General features: G+C 38.0%; 1 long non-coding RNA gene across 1 annotated transcript; it reads right to left on the bottom strand.

Moving 5' to 3' along the window:
- Positions 1-5,917: 5,917 nt before the first annotated feature.
- Positions 5,918-9,340, bottom strand: LOC125805045 (uncharacterized). The gene is made up of 4 exons (XR_007441323.1): positions 9,161-9,340; positions 6,409-6,515; positions 6,253-6,332; positions 5,918-6,108 (listed from the first exon to the last, which is right to left on the bottom strand). It is a non-coding gene; the product is annotated as an uncharacterized LOC125805045 (long non-coding RNA).
- Between the last annotated feature and the right edge of the window lie 8,832 nt (positions 9,341-18,172).

Below are 18,172 nucleotides of genomic sequence, written 5' to 3'. Positions count from 1 at the left end.
TGTCAAAGTAAATAGTTGAATTGGCAAACTGTAATTGATGGAAACTATAAAAGGTATTGTCTTTAAAAAAATAAACAACCTCAGGTGACAAAGTCTACAATAAAGTTATAACATACTTTTTTTTTTTTTTTTTTTTATTATTATTTTTATTGAACTGAACAGGCATTCGAAAGACAAGCATCAAATGACATTTTTTACATTATTATTCCCACCCCCCTCCCAGGAGAAGAAAAAAAAAAAAAAAAAAAAAACCCAGAGAATACCCCACACTATCAACCCCACCACCCATCCCCTATACCCAACTTAAGCTGCCTTATGGTTCCATAAAAAAAAAAAAAAAAAACAGGGGAGGTCATGTAGAGATTTGGTTAGCAATTCCACACACTAGGGTGTGCAATAAAAATAATGTTGTAAGTTTACTCAGTCTAAGGTGATATTTTGCATATTTTCAAAATGAGATAATACTGGGTTCCAAATTCTGTAAAAGTTTTTAGTTGATCCTCTAAGTGAATGCTTGATCTTTTCTAATTTAAGAAATAGTAAAAGGTCACTTAGCCAGTGTCTAAATTTGGGTGGGTAGGCCGATTTCCAATCTTGCAGAATTTTCCTCCTTGCTAAGAGAGTAGCAAAAGCAATGACTTCTTTCTTTTTGTTATTAACTGGGCCAGCGTTTTCTAGAACCCCAAAAATAGTTGTTTCCAAACTGGGTTGTACATCAACGTCAAGTGCTTCTGATAAAAAATTAAAAATAGCTGTCCAGAACTCTGACAATCTGGGACAAGCCCAGAACATGTGTGTCAAATCAGCCTTGTCAGCATGACAGCGGTCACATGTATCACAGGTGTTGGGATAAATTTTAGCCAATTTAACTTTACTATAATGCACTCGGTGCAGCACTTTGAACTGAATTAAACTGAGACGAGCACAGGATGATGTTCCATTGACTCTACCTAGTGCAGCATCCCAGGTTGTATCGGATATTTCCATTCCAATCTCCTTCTCCCACTCCGAGCGTACTCTCCTCTGTGTTGAATTTTCAAAAGACAAAATGGTATTATATACACGTGAGATCAGGCCCCTAGATTCTGAGAAGATTTCTAAAATTGTGTCTAGTCGAGAACTTGGAGGTAGATATGGAAAAGTTGGACATTCCTTTTGAATGAAATGTCTTAATTGGAAATAGCGAAATAAACTAGTGTTGTAGAGCTTATATTTTGTGGAGACATCTGTAAAACTAGCAAATATGTCCTCTATAAACAAGTCACTGAATTTGGTTAAACCGCGCTCCTGCCATTTTGCAAACGTAGAGTCAAATTTAGCTGGAGGGAATTGATGATTATTGCATATAGGAGCTTGTAACGATAAGTGTAATAGTTTAAAATTTCGACGAAATTGCGCCCAAATTTTAAGGGTAGATTTAACAACTGGACAAGTTGTGTACTGTACAATCGGAAGAGGTAGTTTGGCAGTAACTAGCGCAGCAAGAGATGTTGACGAGCAAGAGCGGGATTCCATTTTACACCATTGTGCCTGTGGAGACTGCATCCAGAGTATTATTTTTTGTAAGTTTGCTGCCCAATAATAGAACATAAAATTGGGGAGTGCTAATCCACCCTGAGGCCTTGGTCTTTGAAGAAGCTCTTTTCGTACTCTAGGGACCCTATCACACCATAAAAATGATGTAATCATTTTGTCTATTTTTTGAAAAAATGATTTTGAGAGAAAGATTGGGAGGCTCTGAAACAGGTATAAAAACCTGGGCAGTACGTTCATTTTGACACAATTGATTCTACCTGCAAGAGTTAATCCTAAAATATTCCATTTCTGAAAATCAAGTTTGAGCTTATTAAGCAAAGGTAGGAAATTATGTGCATAAAGGCTGGCCATAGTACGTGTAATGTTAATCCCCAGATATCTGAAACCTGATTTGTTTATGCGAAAGGGCAGGTCTGAGCTTGGTATTAGTAAAGCTAGACCATTTATAGGAAAGCATGTACTCTTCGAGAAATTTAGTTTATATCCTGAAAAACTTCCATATGTATTTAATACTTGGACTAGATTGGGAATAACAGTAACGGGGTCTGAAATAAATAATAAGAGATCATCAGCATAAAGGCTTACTTTATGTTCCATGCCCCTTCTACAAATTCCATGGATAGATTGGGAAGCTTTGAGCATAATAGACAGGGGCTCAATAGCCAGAGCAAAAAGGAGTGGGCTAAGAGGGCATCCCTGCCTAGTGCCTCTCCTGAGAGGGAAGACTTGTGAGCGTGATTTATTTGTGATTACTGATGCCTTTGGTGCTGTGTATAATAGACGGATCCATGAAAGAATGTTTGGCCCGAAGTTAAATCTTTCCAAAACTGTGAACAAATAATTCCACTCTACTCTGTCAAAGGCCTTTTCTGCGTCTAAAGACACAATTATTTCGGGAATATCTGAGGACGCAGGGGAATGAATAATTCCCAACAGCCTACGAATATTAGTAAAAGAGTGTCGGTTTCTCATGAACCCAGTCTGGTCTGGTGAAATCAATTCAGACATTATGGTATCCATCCTAGATGCTATAGTCTTTGCAAATATTTTGACATCTGTATTTAAAAGTGATATTGGTCTATATGAGCTACACTCCAACGGGTCTTTATCTGGTTTTAAAATGAGCGTAATCGATGCTTCAGTGAGGGTTTGAGGTAAGAATCCTTTGCTTTGAGAGTGCTCAAACATTTCTAAAAGAAGGGGGGCTAATTTAGCTGAGAATTTTTTAAAAAATTCGACTGGGAAGCCATCCGGGCCCGGTGACTTGCCACTTTGCATTGCTGTTATGGATGCCAAAATTTCTTCAAGCTCCAAAGGCCTATCCAGGGTTTCCTTTACTTCTGAGTTCATTTTAGGGACATTTATATTGCTTAAAAACGTAAGCATTTTTGATTCGTCCAAAGGGAATTCAGAAGAGTACAGGTTTGAATAATATTTATGAAAAGTGGAATTAATTTCACACGGATCTACCGTAAGATCCCCAGAGGTGCTACGAATCTGTGGAATAATGCGGGAAGCAGATTTACATTTTAACTGTTGAGCTAACAGTCTACCAGGCTTTTCCCCATGTTCATACATGTAACCGCGTAACCGAAGTAAGTTTTGTTCTGTCTTTTCCGTGGATATTAAGTTGTATTGTGTTTGAAGACTCAACCTTTCCTTGTAAAGTGCTGGTGAAGGGGATACAGAATATTGAAGGTCCAATTGCCTTATTGCTTCAATGAGTTCTTTCTGCCTAAAGCTTCTTGCTCTGTTGAGTGAAATACTGTAGGATATAATTTCCCCTCTAATTACTGCCTTAAGTGTCTCCCATAATGTAGAGGGTGACACAGAGTCCGATTTGTTGGTTACCAGAAAATCGTCAATTTTACTAGATATCAACGTGCAGAAATATTCATCTGCAAGCAGAGCTGTGTCAAATCTCCATGTCAGATGATTTGTTTGATGTTGTGCGAAGGCCATATCCAATATAACAGGTGCATGGTCTGATTCTACTATAGCTGAATATTCTGTATTCTTGACCATGGGGAGAAAAAGTTTATCAATAAAAAAGTAGTCAATTCTTGAATATGAATGGTGTACATGCGAGAAATAGGAGAATTCCTTATTATGAGGGTTAAAAAACCTCCATGGATCTATACAACCAGACTGCTTCATAAACGCTGCCAGGGATTGAGCCATTCTAGAACTGTAGGACACTTTAGAATTTGATCTGTCCAATATTGGATCAATCACACAGTTCAAATCCCCGCCAAGAATCAAACGATGAGTGTTTAAATTGGGTAATAAAGAAATAATCTTGCTGATAAAATCCACATCATCCCAGTTAGGAGCGTAGATGTTAACAAGGGCTACAGGAGTTTGGAAAAGAAATCCAGATACAATAACAAATCTTCCCTGGGGGTCAGAGGTAACTTTAGAGGGAGAAAACTGAATATTTTTATGAATTAATATTGCCGTACCTCTTGCTCTACTATTAAAACAGGAATGGAAGGCTTGTCCTACCCATGGTTTTTTAAGCTTGTTATGATCGATTACTCGTAGATGTGTTTCCTGTAAGAAAATTAGCTCAGTTTTTAATTTTTTAAGGTGTGAGAATATTTTTGCCCTTTTAATTGGACCCCCAAGACCTTTAACATTCCAACTGACAAAGCGAACTGGAGAGCCCTTGTCCATAGCTAAATTGTCACCCATTATTGTAATTGCTACTACTAGATATCCACGTGAAACGTGGATAATATGTAAAGGTATTTAACTTAGTTATTTCTATGTAACAGTGTAAACTTTCATCCATAGCAAGTATCTCCCTCTTAAAATAAAGAAAAACAGTGGACCACAAGGCAGTAAACATAAAATGTAAAAAGAAAAAGGAAAAACCCCTGAACAACTGAAAGGTTGGGCTTGTGAACTGAGCCCAACAGCAATTCCTCAATAAGTTACCCAACTTCCAACTGGCTACTCCTTGAGTTATTAACTCTAATAATAGGGGACTCCTGAGAAAGTCTCAGGTACGTTATCATTTAACAGCTATAACACAATTATTATTCAAAGAAACTGCGAAACACAAAAGCATCAGCCGTATTGTCTGTACTTTGTAAAAAGTCTTACTGAATAACAAAACTCCATCCATAAACAAAAAGTGGGCCTAAGGTATTAACTCAGTCAATATTAAGTAAACATAATGGTAACGTGCCCACGGCGTGTCCAGACGTTATAAGCCGGAGTATCCATCGTGCGTAAAGTCGCGTAAATGAAAACTTACAGACTCAAGGCTGGAAAAGGCAGTCTATAGTGCGGGCGGTGGCTTCAATCCTGTCCGATCACACGCTGGTGGTAGAAAGTGCTGGCTTCATCTGGTGTTTCAAAAAGCAGAGTTTCACCTCCGAACAGGACCTGAAGGCGAGCAGGATGTAATAGGCGAAATCGGATGTTTTTCTCATATAGCGCCTGCTTGACTTCTTTAAAAGCAGCGCGTTTCCGAACCAGCGCGGCACTCAAATCAGGGTAAATCCTTAACGCGGATCCTTTATAGGTCAGCTCGTGTTGCCTAGCCCAACGGAGGACTCGCTCCCGTTCTTGAAATCGGTGAAAACACACGATAAATGGTCTCGGTGGTTTCCCGTGTGTTGGCTTTGGGCCAAGAGAGCGATGCGCTCGCTCCAGCTCCGGCGGTTTATCAAACACGTTTGCGCCCATAACCTCCACGAGCATATTGGATATGAAAGTTACTGGATTCTGACCAACTTCACTCCCTTCAGGTACGTTGATAATCCGTAGATTTGCTCTGCGAGATCTGTTTTCAAGGTCGTCTAGCCGGTCAAGTAGGGATGCGTTTTGAGCCTGGAGAGATTTGATGGTAGTTTCTGCGACGGTGAGCCGTTCAAAGTTTTCGCCCGCAATGGACTCCGCTGTAGTCAGTCGGCTCTGGAAGGTGTTGACTGTCTCCCGTAATGCATCTACTGACGCTTGCAATGGTTTCACTGAGTCATGGATGAGGACAGTCATGTCTTCCAGAAGTCCATGTCGTTGTTTAGCCAGTTCAGAAACTAGCTGGCTCATGGTGAGAGTTTCAGCGGGGTCTTTCTCCGTGTGCTGGCTCTTCGTGTCGTGTGCTGAGGTAGCCGCCATTGTGGCTAGTTTGCTTGCGAGGCTGGTGTTGGACCGCGTTGCAGGCTGAACGCCCGTTTGTTTTTGCTTCGAGCCACTCATTACAGTCCAGGAGGTTCACTGACTGATTCACTGCAACTAAATTTTTAAATTCCAAGTAAAAGTTAGATTCGATGGAATAGCTGTTTAAAATAAAATTATCAGGAGAGCCCCGAACTCACGTCCGTCTTCTACATGGTCGAACCGGAAGTTCGCATAACATACATTTTTAAGGTGAAAAAGAAGTCTGATTTAGAGTTGTTGGAAAACAGTGGTAGCAATGACATTTAAAAGCAGGGTCAGCGGATGAGTTAGTTGGTAGGGGCTGTCTTATATCTTGCACAAAGGGCAAAGGAACTCCTCCTCTTCAGGTGAGTTTCCGACACATGAATGGTGGAACCACTTGTTGCATCAGTCACAGGCAATCTAAAAAATCAAGCAATAATTAAAACAATTAATAACATGTCAGATTTTAAATGTATGTTTTCTGACCTTATTTTTGCATTTAAAATCTGTGACAACCAAATAACTCAAAATATATACAGAAACCAAAATTATCTTCATTTGTACCCATTTAGAAGCAGTAGCAGTGTCCACAGAATCCTGTGTAGTGGCTTCCCCACAGAGTCTGCAGACATCAGACAAATCTTCTTCAAAACAAAACATTTTTGCACACTTCAAATATAAAGTTCTTACTAATTACTTGTAAGAGTAACATGACTGTACCTGATTCCTGTAGACGTTTTACTGCAATCTCCTTTCTTGAGTTCTTTGACTGCATCTTCTGTGCTTGAAAAATGGAAATTCTGATCTTCCAGCATGCCTTCTGCAAACTAAAAACCATAAAGTGGTTAAGAAACCTATTTCTTTAAATTGGTATGGGGGGCATACTTATATTTTTAGATTATCAAACAAACTTTAATATCAGACAAAGCTAACCTAAACAAAGACAAATAGTTTTTAAATTATGACCTCGATCAGTATAAAAAAAAAGGTTACAAAGTAATTTCTGAGGGTTTGGAAATTTAGCAAACTACAGTGAATTATTCACAAATCAAACATGGAACAGTGGTGAACCATCGACAGAGTGACCAGTTGACACAACTTATTCCAAAAGGGCATGGACAACTCATCAACTTTTGCGTAAACATGCTAAATCTATGGTCATGGCAAAAAATGTTGCTGTCCTTTCTCTTTGAAAACGTAAAAATCACACAACTAAACTCTTACCACACAGTGAAAGACGTCATAGTTGCCCGATTATGGCTCTCCAGAACAGTGTCAAGATCATATTGGTTTGACACAAATCCCGATAAGTGGGTATTGCTCATTGTGAGGAACGTAAACAAAATAATAATAAAAAATAAATAAAATTGAAACGTGATGTAAAATATTATATACAAACTCTCTAATTCACATTCCAAAAAACACCAACACCTGAAAGAGGCAATGATCAAAACCAAAGGCTTTGTATATCACCATGCAGATGGTAGTCATCATGACTCAAACATGTGTTGGGGTTGTGTCGTGTTGTTATAGAAAGTTGTGACACTGATGTGAAACATCAGAAAATGTGGGTCTATAAAGTATTAAAAAGATTTAACTCTTACCCAAATCAACACCACTTTGTTCGGCCATTAAGGAAATGCTTAATTTTAGGGAATAAATAAAAATGAATAGAAAACATATACACAATATTTTATAATAGATATAATATATTACAAAATAGTACACAAACAAATTAACATCATATCAGTTAATACCAATGCAGGTATTTGGATACCAGATATATATAAATCAGATTAAACTACACTAACATGAAATACCCACCAGACCAACCAGGTATTTGGATACCATATATATAAATCAGATTAAACTGCACTGACATGAAATAACCACCACAACATCCAGGTATTTGGATACCAGATGTATATAAATCAGATTAAACTAAACTAACATGAAATACCCGCCACAACATCCAGGTATTTGGATACCAGATATATATAAATCAGATTAAACTACACTAACATGAAATACCCGCCACAACATACAGGTATTTGGATACCATATATATTAATCAGATTAAACTACACTAACATGAAATACCCGCCACAACATCCAGGTATTTGGATACCAGGTATATATAAATCAGATTAAACTATACTAACATGAAATACCCGCCACAACATACAGGTATTTGGATACCAGATATATATAAATCAGATTAAACTGCACTGACATGAAATACCCGCCACAACATCCAGGTATTTGGATACCAGATATATATAAATCAGATTAAACTATACTAACATGAAATACCCGCCACAACATCCAGGTATTTGGGTACCAGATATATATAAATCAGATTAAACTAAACTAACATGAAATACCCGGCAGACCAACCAGGTATTTGGATACCAGATATATATATATAAATCAGATTAAACTGCACTGACTTGAAATACCCGCCACAACATCCAGGTATTTGGACACCAGATATATATAAATCAGATTAAACTGCACTGACATGAAATACCCACCACAACATCCAGGTATTTGGACACCAGATATATATAAATCAGATTAAACTACACTGACATGAAATACCCGCCAGACCAACCAGGTATTTGGATACCAGATATATATAAATCAGATTAAACTAAACTAACATGAAATACCCGGCAGACCAACCAGGTATTTGGATACCAGATATATATAAATCAGATTAAACTACACTGACATGAAATACCCGCCAGACCATCCAGGTATTTGGATACCAGATATATATAAATCAGATTAAACTACACTGACATGAAATACCCGCCAGACCATCCAGGTATTTGGATACCAGATATATATAAATCAGATTAAACTAAACTAACATGAAATACCCGGCAGACCAACCAGGTATTTGGATACCAGATATATATATAAATCAGATTAAACTACACTGACATGAAATACCCGCCACAACATCCAGGTATTTGGATACCAGATATATATAAATCAGATTAAACTAAACTAACATGAAATACCCGGCAGACCAACCAGGTATTTGGATACCAGATATATATATAAATCAGATTAAACTGCACTGACATGAAATACCCGCCACAACATCCAGGTATTTGGATACCAGATATATATATAAATCAGATTAAACTACACTGACATAAAATCCCCCCAGACCAACCAGGTATGTAAGCAAGATACTAAACAGATATGGTCACCTCAATCGAACTAAATTAGGTGTAATTTAAGATTCAGATGCCCCAACACTGCTGTACATTCAATAATATTGTTCAGCAAAGCTAACTTTGGGGCGTTTTGGAGCTTTACATTGATAAATAAATGGAATTGAGCCTCAGATATTACACAGCAACATAAATAAACACTGTTCTTCCTAGATTTTAATAATTGGATTTGTTACGTGCATTTTTTATTTCACAAACAATGTGTTTTAAAGCTTATACTGTACCTTTCTTGCTCCAGCGGTTTCTTTTTTCGGCAGCAGATTCACACCGGCCTTTTGAATTGTGCGGGTTCCTCTCTGCGCATGCTCCTTGACCCTATTCAAGTCCCTCCCCTTACGACAACAGCCTTCCCACAACTCTGCCCCCAAAAATACGTCATGCACAAAACCCCTGGTTTTTAGTGAGAGCCTGCAGGGAACGGCTCTATTGCTCGTTCTGAGGTAGGTACAGCTAACTTCTCTGTAATCAATATAATGTGAAATAGAAGGTGAAAATACAGCTAAAATCCCCACTTTTGTTTTAAACTCTGTTTATTCAGTTAGACAGTCGACTAATAAAGATAAAATGCACAAATATATTTATTAATAATGATAAAATATTGTTTTACCTGTGACAAAATTATCCTAGCTAGAATAGCTAGCGTTAGCTAGCTAGTTCGTTTAGCTAAGGCTAGCTAGCCTGGCTAACACTACAGGCTGGTCAGAGCTGTGTGTAGTAACACAGAGAGGGAAATATGACCTTTTATCACAATATTTAAACACATTAGCTACTGAACACTAATACATGTCTGAGATATTAGATTATAAAGCACACTGAGCTGGTTGGCTTTTAGGTTATGAACTATAAATAAGAATAGTTTAACTGGTTAACCGGTTTATGGTGTTCTGACTAAATATCGGTTGTGTGCCAAATTCAGCACAGATATGCAATGGAGGAACCAAAATGCCAAAAATAAAAATAAATATATGCTTAGTAAATGACTCAATACATGTAATATGGGGATTAAAACTGTAAAGATTAATGGTAATGAAATGATTATAATTTTAATTTCCTGACTATTTTTATATATTTTTATATATATTTTTATATATTTTTAACTCATACAGTTCATTTGAGTATCATGCCACACTGGTTAATACTCCAGCAAAACTTGCCATTATTGTTATCTACCGTCCTCCTGGACAAATGGGCGAGTTCACACACGAACTTGACATGCTATTGTCTTCTATCCCTGAGCAAGATTGTCCCATGCTCATTCCAGGGGATATGAACATCCACAACGACAGTACCAACTTTACAGACTTCTCATCCCTCATGCAGTCTTTCGAACTGGAGCAGGTCCCCAGCCCTCCAACACATAAGGCTGGCAAACATCTAGACCTGATTTTCACTCGTAACTGTGACACCGACTCTTTAACTGTCACTCCTTTGCACCTCTCGGATCACTACTTCATGAAACTCAATATTCATATTTCAAACAAACCCACGGCTACTCCTACGATGGTCTCGTTCCGCCGAAATTTACGAGATATCTCAGCAGACCAGTTCTCCTCGCTGGTGACTGACAACATGCCTCCACCAGGCTTATTTTCATCACTCAATGTAAATGATGCCACCGATACACTCTGCTCCACACTAAGCTCCTGTTTGGACAACCTCTGTCCTCTTACATCTCGAGCCATTAGCTCTAGCAAACCGCAGCCATGGCTAAAAAATAACTCACTGAGGGAACTACGTTCCAAACTCCGAGCTGCCGAAAGAAAATGGCATAAAAACCAAAAACAAGCAGACCTAAAAAACTACCAACTGCTCCTGGCTTCCTTTTATCACAGTAAATTCAGCTCCCTCACAGACTCCCGGAAACTATTTGCTACATTTAAATCACTACTGAACCCTCCTTCAAACAAGCACATGTGACACCACTGCTTAAAAAGCCTTCTCTCAACCCTGCCCAGGTTGATAACTACAGACCGGTCTCACTACTACCCTTTTTCTCTAAAACACTCGAGAGAGCAGTTTTAAATTAGGTCTCTGGCTTCCTCTCCCAGAATGACCTCCTGGACCAGAACCAATCTGGATTCAAAAAAGGACACTCTACCGAGACGGCTCTGTTGTCTGTGACTGAAGCGTTGAAAACTGCTAGAGCTGCAGGCCAGTCTTCAGTGCTCATTCTGCTGGACCTCTCGGCCGCCTTCGACACGGTCAACCACGACTTCCTCCTAACTATACTTTCAAACATGGGGATCTCAGACAACGTGCTGTCATGGTTCAGATCATACCTCACTGGGTGCTCGTTCAAGGTGTCGTGGCAAGGACAGCTGTCCTCAGCCCACTCCCTATCCACTGGGGTTCCCCAGGGTTCGGTACTGGGTCCCCTTCTCTTCTTAATATACACTGCCTCTCTTGGTCAGGTTATCCACTCACATGGCTTTTCCTACCATTGCTTTGCTGATGACACCCAGCTATACCTGTCATTCTCACCTGAAGATAACTCAATCTCTGCACGGATATCGTCGTGTCTCTCTGACATATCCTCTTGGATGAAGGAGCATCACCTTCAATTAAATCTCTCAGAGACTGAACTTCTGGTCATACCAGCAAAACCATCTTTTCAACACAACCTCTCTATAAGCATCGACTCTCTCTATCTCACCGACAAAGGTTGCTAGGAACCTGGGTGTTATGGTTGATGACCAGCTCTCCTTCACGCACCATGTGGCCTCGGTTGCTCGATCCTGCCGCTTCGCGCTTTATAACATCAGGAAAATCAGACCGTTTCTGACGCAACAGGCCAACCAACTCCTGGTACAAGCAGTCGTCATCTCACGCCTCGACTACTGCAATGCCCTGCTAACTGGCCTCCCGGCCTGCGTAGTAAAACCACTCCAAATGATCCAGAATGCAGCAGCACGTCTGGTCTTCAACCAACCAAAACAGGCACATGTCACCCCGCTGCTCATTGAGCTCCACTGGCTACCAGTTGATGCTCGCATCAAATTCAAAGCTCTTACAATCGCCTACAAGGTGATGACAGAACAGGCTCCTTCCTACCTGCACTCACTCCTGAAGGCTTACGCTACCTCCCGGCCGCTGCGCTCCTCCAATGAACGTCGCCTCGCTTTGCCAAACACTCACACAAAGCAATCCAGACTGTTCTCATACAGAGTTCCCCAATGGTGGAACAAACTACCTTCCACTACCAGATCAGGAGAATCTCTCGCTATCTTTAAGAGACTCCTGAAGACAGAGCTCTTCAAAGAGCACTTACTCTCCTAACACCTCTAACACACTAACTACTTCTAACCCCATTTCCTTCTTCCCCTCCTTCACTTCTCTATCCCTTTATTTCCCTGACCTCCTTTAAGCCCTATCTAAAAATGGGTTATCTTAATTCCTATTACTTTTGTACTTCATTATTGTAAGTCGCTTTGGACAAAAGTGTCTGCCAAATGTAATGTAATGTAATGTAAAATATAAGTTTCTTTATTAACATTGTTTGATTTTTTTTTTCTTTTTTTTTCCTTCATTAATTTCCTGATTTATTTATTTATTTATGCATTCATTTATTTCATAATTTATTTATTACTTCATTTATTTATTTCCTGAATTATTTATTTCTGTTTTTCCTTGTCCTTATATGATAATGAAGGGGCTGTCCAGCAATGATATCACTAACATTCCGACTGGTTGATCGATGTCAGATACCCTAAATCAAACGTACAGCAGCGTCTTGCCTTGCTGGTCAGCAAGAGCAGCTGGGTGCGAGTTGAGGTGAAGTGAAGTGAAGTCAGACAGTCTCCACCTGCAGCCCATGCTAACTACAGCAGATCACACAATATGGGTTGTATAAAAATGAATAAAAGTAGAAATTGCTCTGATATTATAACATTGAACCACATGGATACACATAGGGATAATAGCTAGCTTATTATGATAAATAAAAAGCAATAAGTACTGTGTATTATGTAAAGACATGTACATTCAATCTAGGGTACCTGATATCGATCACCAATAGAAATTTTAAGACACCATGACATCTTTGCTGGACAGACCCTTCATTATAAGGAAAAACAGAAATAAATAATTCAATAAATAAATGAATGAAGTCCTAAATAAATTAGGAAATAAATGAAAGCAAAAATAAATTAATTATAAAATAATTGAATTTAGAAAAAAAAATACGGAGTTCAAAGGAAAATCAAACAATGTTAATAAAGACACCTATAAATAACAATATACATATAAATAGTCAGAAAATAAGTTATTTACATATGTTATATTTATTTGTTTGTTTGTTTGTTTGTTTTTATTTTGGCTGTTTTGGTCCTCCATAAAATACATGCCAAAAATGGAAATACCCAAGATGCTTTTCTAAGCTATGTTATTAATGAAAAATAAGCATGTCATCTGTAGCCCCTCCGGAGAGGGGGAGCTTTTCATGGCAGGGGTGCTGTGCTGAAATCTGCACTTTCACCATGAGCTGTATTTGAAGTTTATTTGGTAAAAAGGAACAAATGCCAGCAGTTTATTTTAGCTTTCAATTTAAGAGTGCTTTTCATGGTTGGGCCCCGAACCAGTAAATTAGTGCAATAGTTTATATCTTCCTCTTTATAAAAACTAATAAGGTTACTGCTCTGTTATAGAAAGTGTTGTATTAACAGAATTGCATTTTTTTAAACTTTATTTAAAGTAATCTAAAGTTTGTGTAAAGATCATTGCTCAGTATGATACATTAATTGTTGATTATGAATTAATTATACAGAGATATACACATATTCTGAAAATGGCTTTCTGTTTTGTTTACAGTTGATGCCTTCCTTGACATTTCTTGTGTAAGTAAAACATTTTAATATGTTACAATGTAGTTTATAGTTTAAGTGTTTTTATTACAACTGTCAAGATTATAAAGGAATTCCTTAGCATTTATTTAAAACTAAATTATTTAGCTAATTTTCTTTTGTCAGAATTTCCAAAAAAGAAAGTTTGAACTTTAAAAATATAATGTATAAAATGTAATTTAAACACTTCAAAATGACAGTTTTAAACACTACTGTGTTGTTAGTGTATTTTCTGTCTAGCCTAATCCTTTTTTATCATTCAATTATTACAAAGTTTTTAACACTACTGTGCTAAGCTTCATGTTTTTGTATTTGTATTTATACTTTTTTAAGCATTCAGTTTTTTGTCCCTGTTCATTCTTTATGAAAATATTTTTTTAAATTTAAAACATTGTTTACAAATCATGAATGTCATTTAAAGTATCTAAAACATCATTATAAAGTAATCATTTGTGTTTTGTTTTGTTTATAGGTTGTCGAAACATCTTCTATTCTCAAAGTAAGTTGAATATAATTCCTTAAGTCAACCTAAATATAATAAGGTTTCGCTTGTTGTTACACTAATGTAGTGCAGAGCTGCAGCTATCGATTATTTTAGTAATCAAGTACTCTACTGAAAATAGCACTGTCGTTATGTTATTAAGTCATTATGTCATTAATGTTAATCTCATTGATTTGTTATAAGTTAAATTTACCTGCTCACCGCTCTCTTCCACCTGCTTCCTGAGCGTGTGTAACGTTAAGTGTGCTATTTCTCATTAAAAGTCTGCGTTAAATTTTATGCTCTACATTTTAAAATGAATTAAATGATTACTTGAGGCACATAAAATGTATCGATCTTTTTTTAAATCAAGTAATTTAAATTACTTGAGTAATTGTTTCACCCCTAATGTAGTGTTAACATAATTGAAAATGGGATAAAATAAAAAATCATGTAAAGTTATTTTTTTAGTGCTTAGGTAATTGTGCAACAGGCCATGGATAATCCTTGATTTGTACAGAGCAGTCCTCTTGATTCAATAATTGTCAAACAATTATCCTAGATATAAATCTGCAAGGTGTATAACCACAGAATGTTGGATCTTTAGCCATTTGGAAGAAGTCTGGTGCTACAAACAGGCGCCAATTATGCAAATCACTTTTTTGAATCAGGAAATACAAAACAAGGCAGGGGGCATAAGCGTACCAAATAAATAAATAAACAGCAATATCGGAAAATGAAGTTGCTAGAAACTGCAATCATCATAGCACATAGAAGCATAAACTCTCGAGTACTCTAGAGTACAGCATGAGTATAAATTAAAAAAATGGCTATAATCATTTGGGCATGAAGGGAGTGTGTGAACCACACAGGCAGAAATCTGTCACATTTGTCTAACTATAATCTAATAATCTGAAGTAGCTGTTAGAACTTAATACTTAGTATAAGGCCCTATCCTAGGCCATGTACCCAAAGCCTTTAAAACAGCTGTAATAAAACCTCTGATCAAGAAACCAAATCTTGATCCTACTGTACTGTCTAACTATAGACCTATTTCAAACTTACCCTTTATTTCTAAAATTTTAGAAAAAGCTGTGGCCCAACAACTTTGCTCTTACCTGCAAAGAACCCAAATCTATGAGAAATTTCAATCTGGATTTAGGCCTCATCATAGCACTGAGACAGCTTTAGTTAGAATAACAAACGATCTACTTACAGCTGCCGACCAAGGCTGTGTTTCCCTACTGGTACTTCTCGATCTGAGCGCAGCCTTTGATACAATAGATCATACTATCCTTTTAGAAAGACTAGAAAACATGGTTGGTGTAACTGGAACTGCATTATCATGGTTTAAATCATACTTAACCGATCGCTATCAGTTTGTGAGGATAAATGATATTTCTTCCAGTTATACCAAGGTAAGATATGGAATTCCACAAGGCTCTATATTAGGACCATTATTATTTACATTATATATGCTCCCACTGGGCAAAGTTATTAGAAAACATGACGTAGATTTTCATTGTTATGCGGATGACACGCAGCTCGTCATATCAGCCAAACCTGACGACAGAGTGAGATTAAAGAAAATTGAGGATTGTGTAAAATATGTGAAATTGTGGATGTCGCACAACTTCCTCCTATTAAATAGTGAAAAAACAGAAGTTCTCCTATTAGGCCCCAAAGCTGCTAGAAATAAATTATCAGACTTAATGCTAAATCTGGCCGACTTCTCAGTCACACCTGGTTCAGCAGCTAAAAACCTTGGAGTTATTATAGATTCAGATCTAGCATTCGATAAACACATATCTAATGTTACTAGAACAGCTTTTCTACACCTACGTAACATCGCCACACTCTGATAATATTTTAATATTCTCAGTTTTGCATAAATCCAGTCAAAACTAATTCCATCTCTCTGCTTTCCTCCGAGTTACTGACTGCCCACCTGTCTGACCCGATACCGATGTTGGACCCTCAGGCTCTCGCGTCTCCTGTCCGGCCAGACTGATGGAAGTTTCTGAAGTCAGCTCTTCTCCACCACCACCACAGGTCAGCTGCTCATCGTCCATCTTATTCTCCACTACTGATTACATCCAAGCCATTAGTGGCACTATTACACTCCTGAATACATAAAACCTATATGGATGTATAAAAGACTTTTTAAATTTTAATTTAAAAGCCGTTTGACCAGTGGTAGGATGGTCCCCCCTCAAATGTGAGTCTTGGTCCTCCCAAGGTTTCTTCCTCCTCCTGCAGCTCTGAGGGAGTTTTTCCTTGCCTCCGCGCTCACTGGGGGTTCTGTATTCTGTATTTTCTATGTTTAATGTTTTGCCTGATTCTTTGTCCTGTAATCATGTTTCTGTAAACTTCTTTGTGCCAACACCTGTTGTAAAAAAGCGCTATACAAATAAATTTGATTTGATTTGATATAACTTGCTAATTTTTCTGTTTTCTGTTTTTCTACAAGTCCTGCCAGACTTCTCTCTTGCTTTCTATCTGTTTTTCTGTGCCCCCTTAACCTTTATCCCCTGCCTCCTTTCTCTTTTCTGCCTTTTCTATCGGTCACAGACACTGTTCTGTACCAGGCGACCTCAAGGACCAGGTGGTCACAGACACTGTTCTGTACCATCTGTATTAAAGGACCCAGGTGGTCACAGACACTGTTCTGTACCATCTGTATTAAAGGACCCAGGTGGTCACAGACACTGTTCTGTACCATCTGAGTACCCTGTGAACAAGGACACAGACGGTCACAGACACTGTTCTGTGCCATCTGAAAAACTTCTGAATAAGGACACAGACGGTCACAGACACTGTTCTGTACCATCTGAATACCCTGTAAGTCTTCTTCTCTATCACAGCGAACTTCTCCTTTAAATTGGTGTTAATGTTGTTGGCCAGTTTTGCACCGAGGTGATGTGTGTTCAGAGCACATTGTCTGGCACTGTGGCGTTTTAACATCTTGACCATTGGAATGACTTTAGAGCCTGATACTCTTTTCTCCTCAGACAACTCCACTGTTGCTTGCTGGTTTGGCCACAGTACTTGAACACACTGATTAATTGTTTCAAATTCCTCTGACGAGAACACCACAAGATCAGTGTTCAGGCTGGTGAGAGATGCTGCCAGTGGTTCCCGTTGTTCATAAAGTCTTTGTAGCATATTGAATGTACTGTTCCAGTGAGTGTCCACCTCCTGTATAAGCTTATGCTTAGGTTTGCCCATTTGCTTCTGAACCTCAGACAGTTTTTCTGAAACAAAACAAAAATAAATATACAAATAAATAACTCACTCTCTAGCAGCGTCCTGATTAGTGGCTGCCAGCCGTGCCTCGTCTGCTCCTCCAGCAAGCAGGTGATCAGTGCGCTGTCCTTGGTGCTGAAGCAGCGGGAGCTTTGTTGATCCTGGCCATGTGCTTTCGGGCGCTGTCCGGTGCTGCAGGAGCTGGAGCTCCGGATCTGTCTCTGGGAGACAGCGAACCTCCTCCTTGCGGGACCTTCACGCCACAATATATATATATATATATATATATATATATATATATATATATATATATATATATATATATATACACACACATATATACATATATTTGTGTATATATATATATATATATATATATATATATATATATATATATATATATATATATACACACATATATGTATATATATACATATACACACTTTATAGACCAAAACACTAAGGAACACGTTTAGTCAATGTTTCTTCTAAAATTAAGAGTATTAAAATGATTTTGATCTGATTTTGTTGGAGTAACTGTCTACCGCCCAGAGAACACTTTCTACTTGATTTTGGAACATTGCTGTGATTTAATTGCATTTCGTGATAAGAGTGTTATTGTGGTCATGATGCAGGAAATTCATCATCCTAACTCATCCCCAACTTTTCTT

This window comes from Astyanax mexicanus, chromosome 11, assembly GCF_023375975.1.
Source record: "Astyanax mexicanus isolate ESR-SI-001 chromosome 11, AstMex3_surface, whole genome shotgun sequence".
Lineage (NCBI taxonomy): Eukaryota > Metazoa > Chordata > Actinopteri > Characiformes > Acestrorhamphidae > Astyanax > Astyanax mexicanus.
The sequence above is the reverse complement of the archived record's forward strand: the minus strand, read 5'-3'. Positions and strand labels throughout refer to the sequence as shown.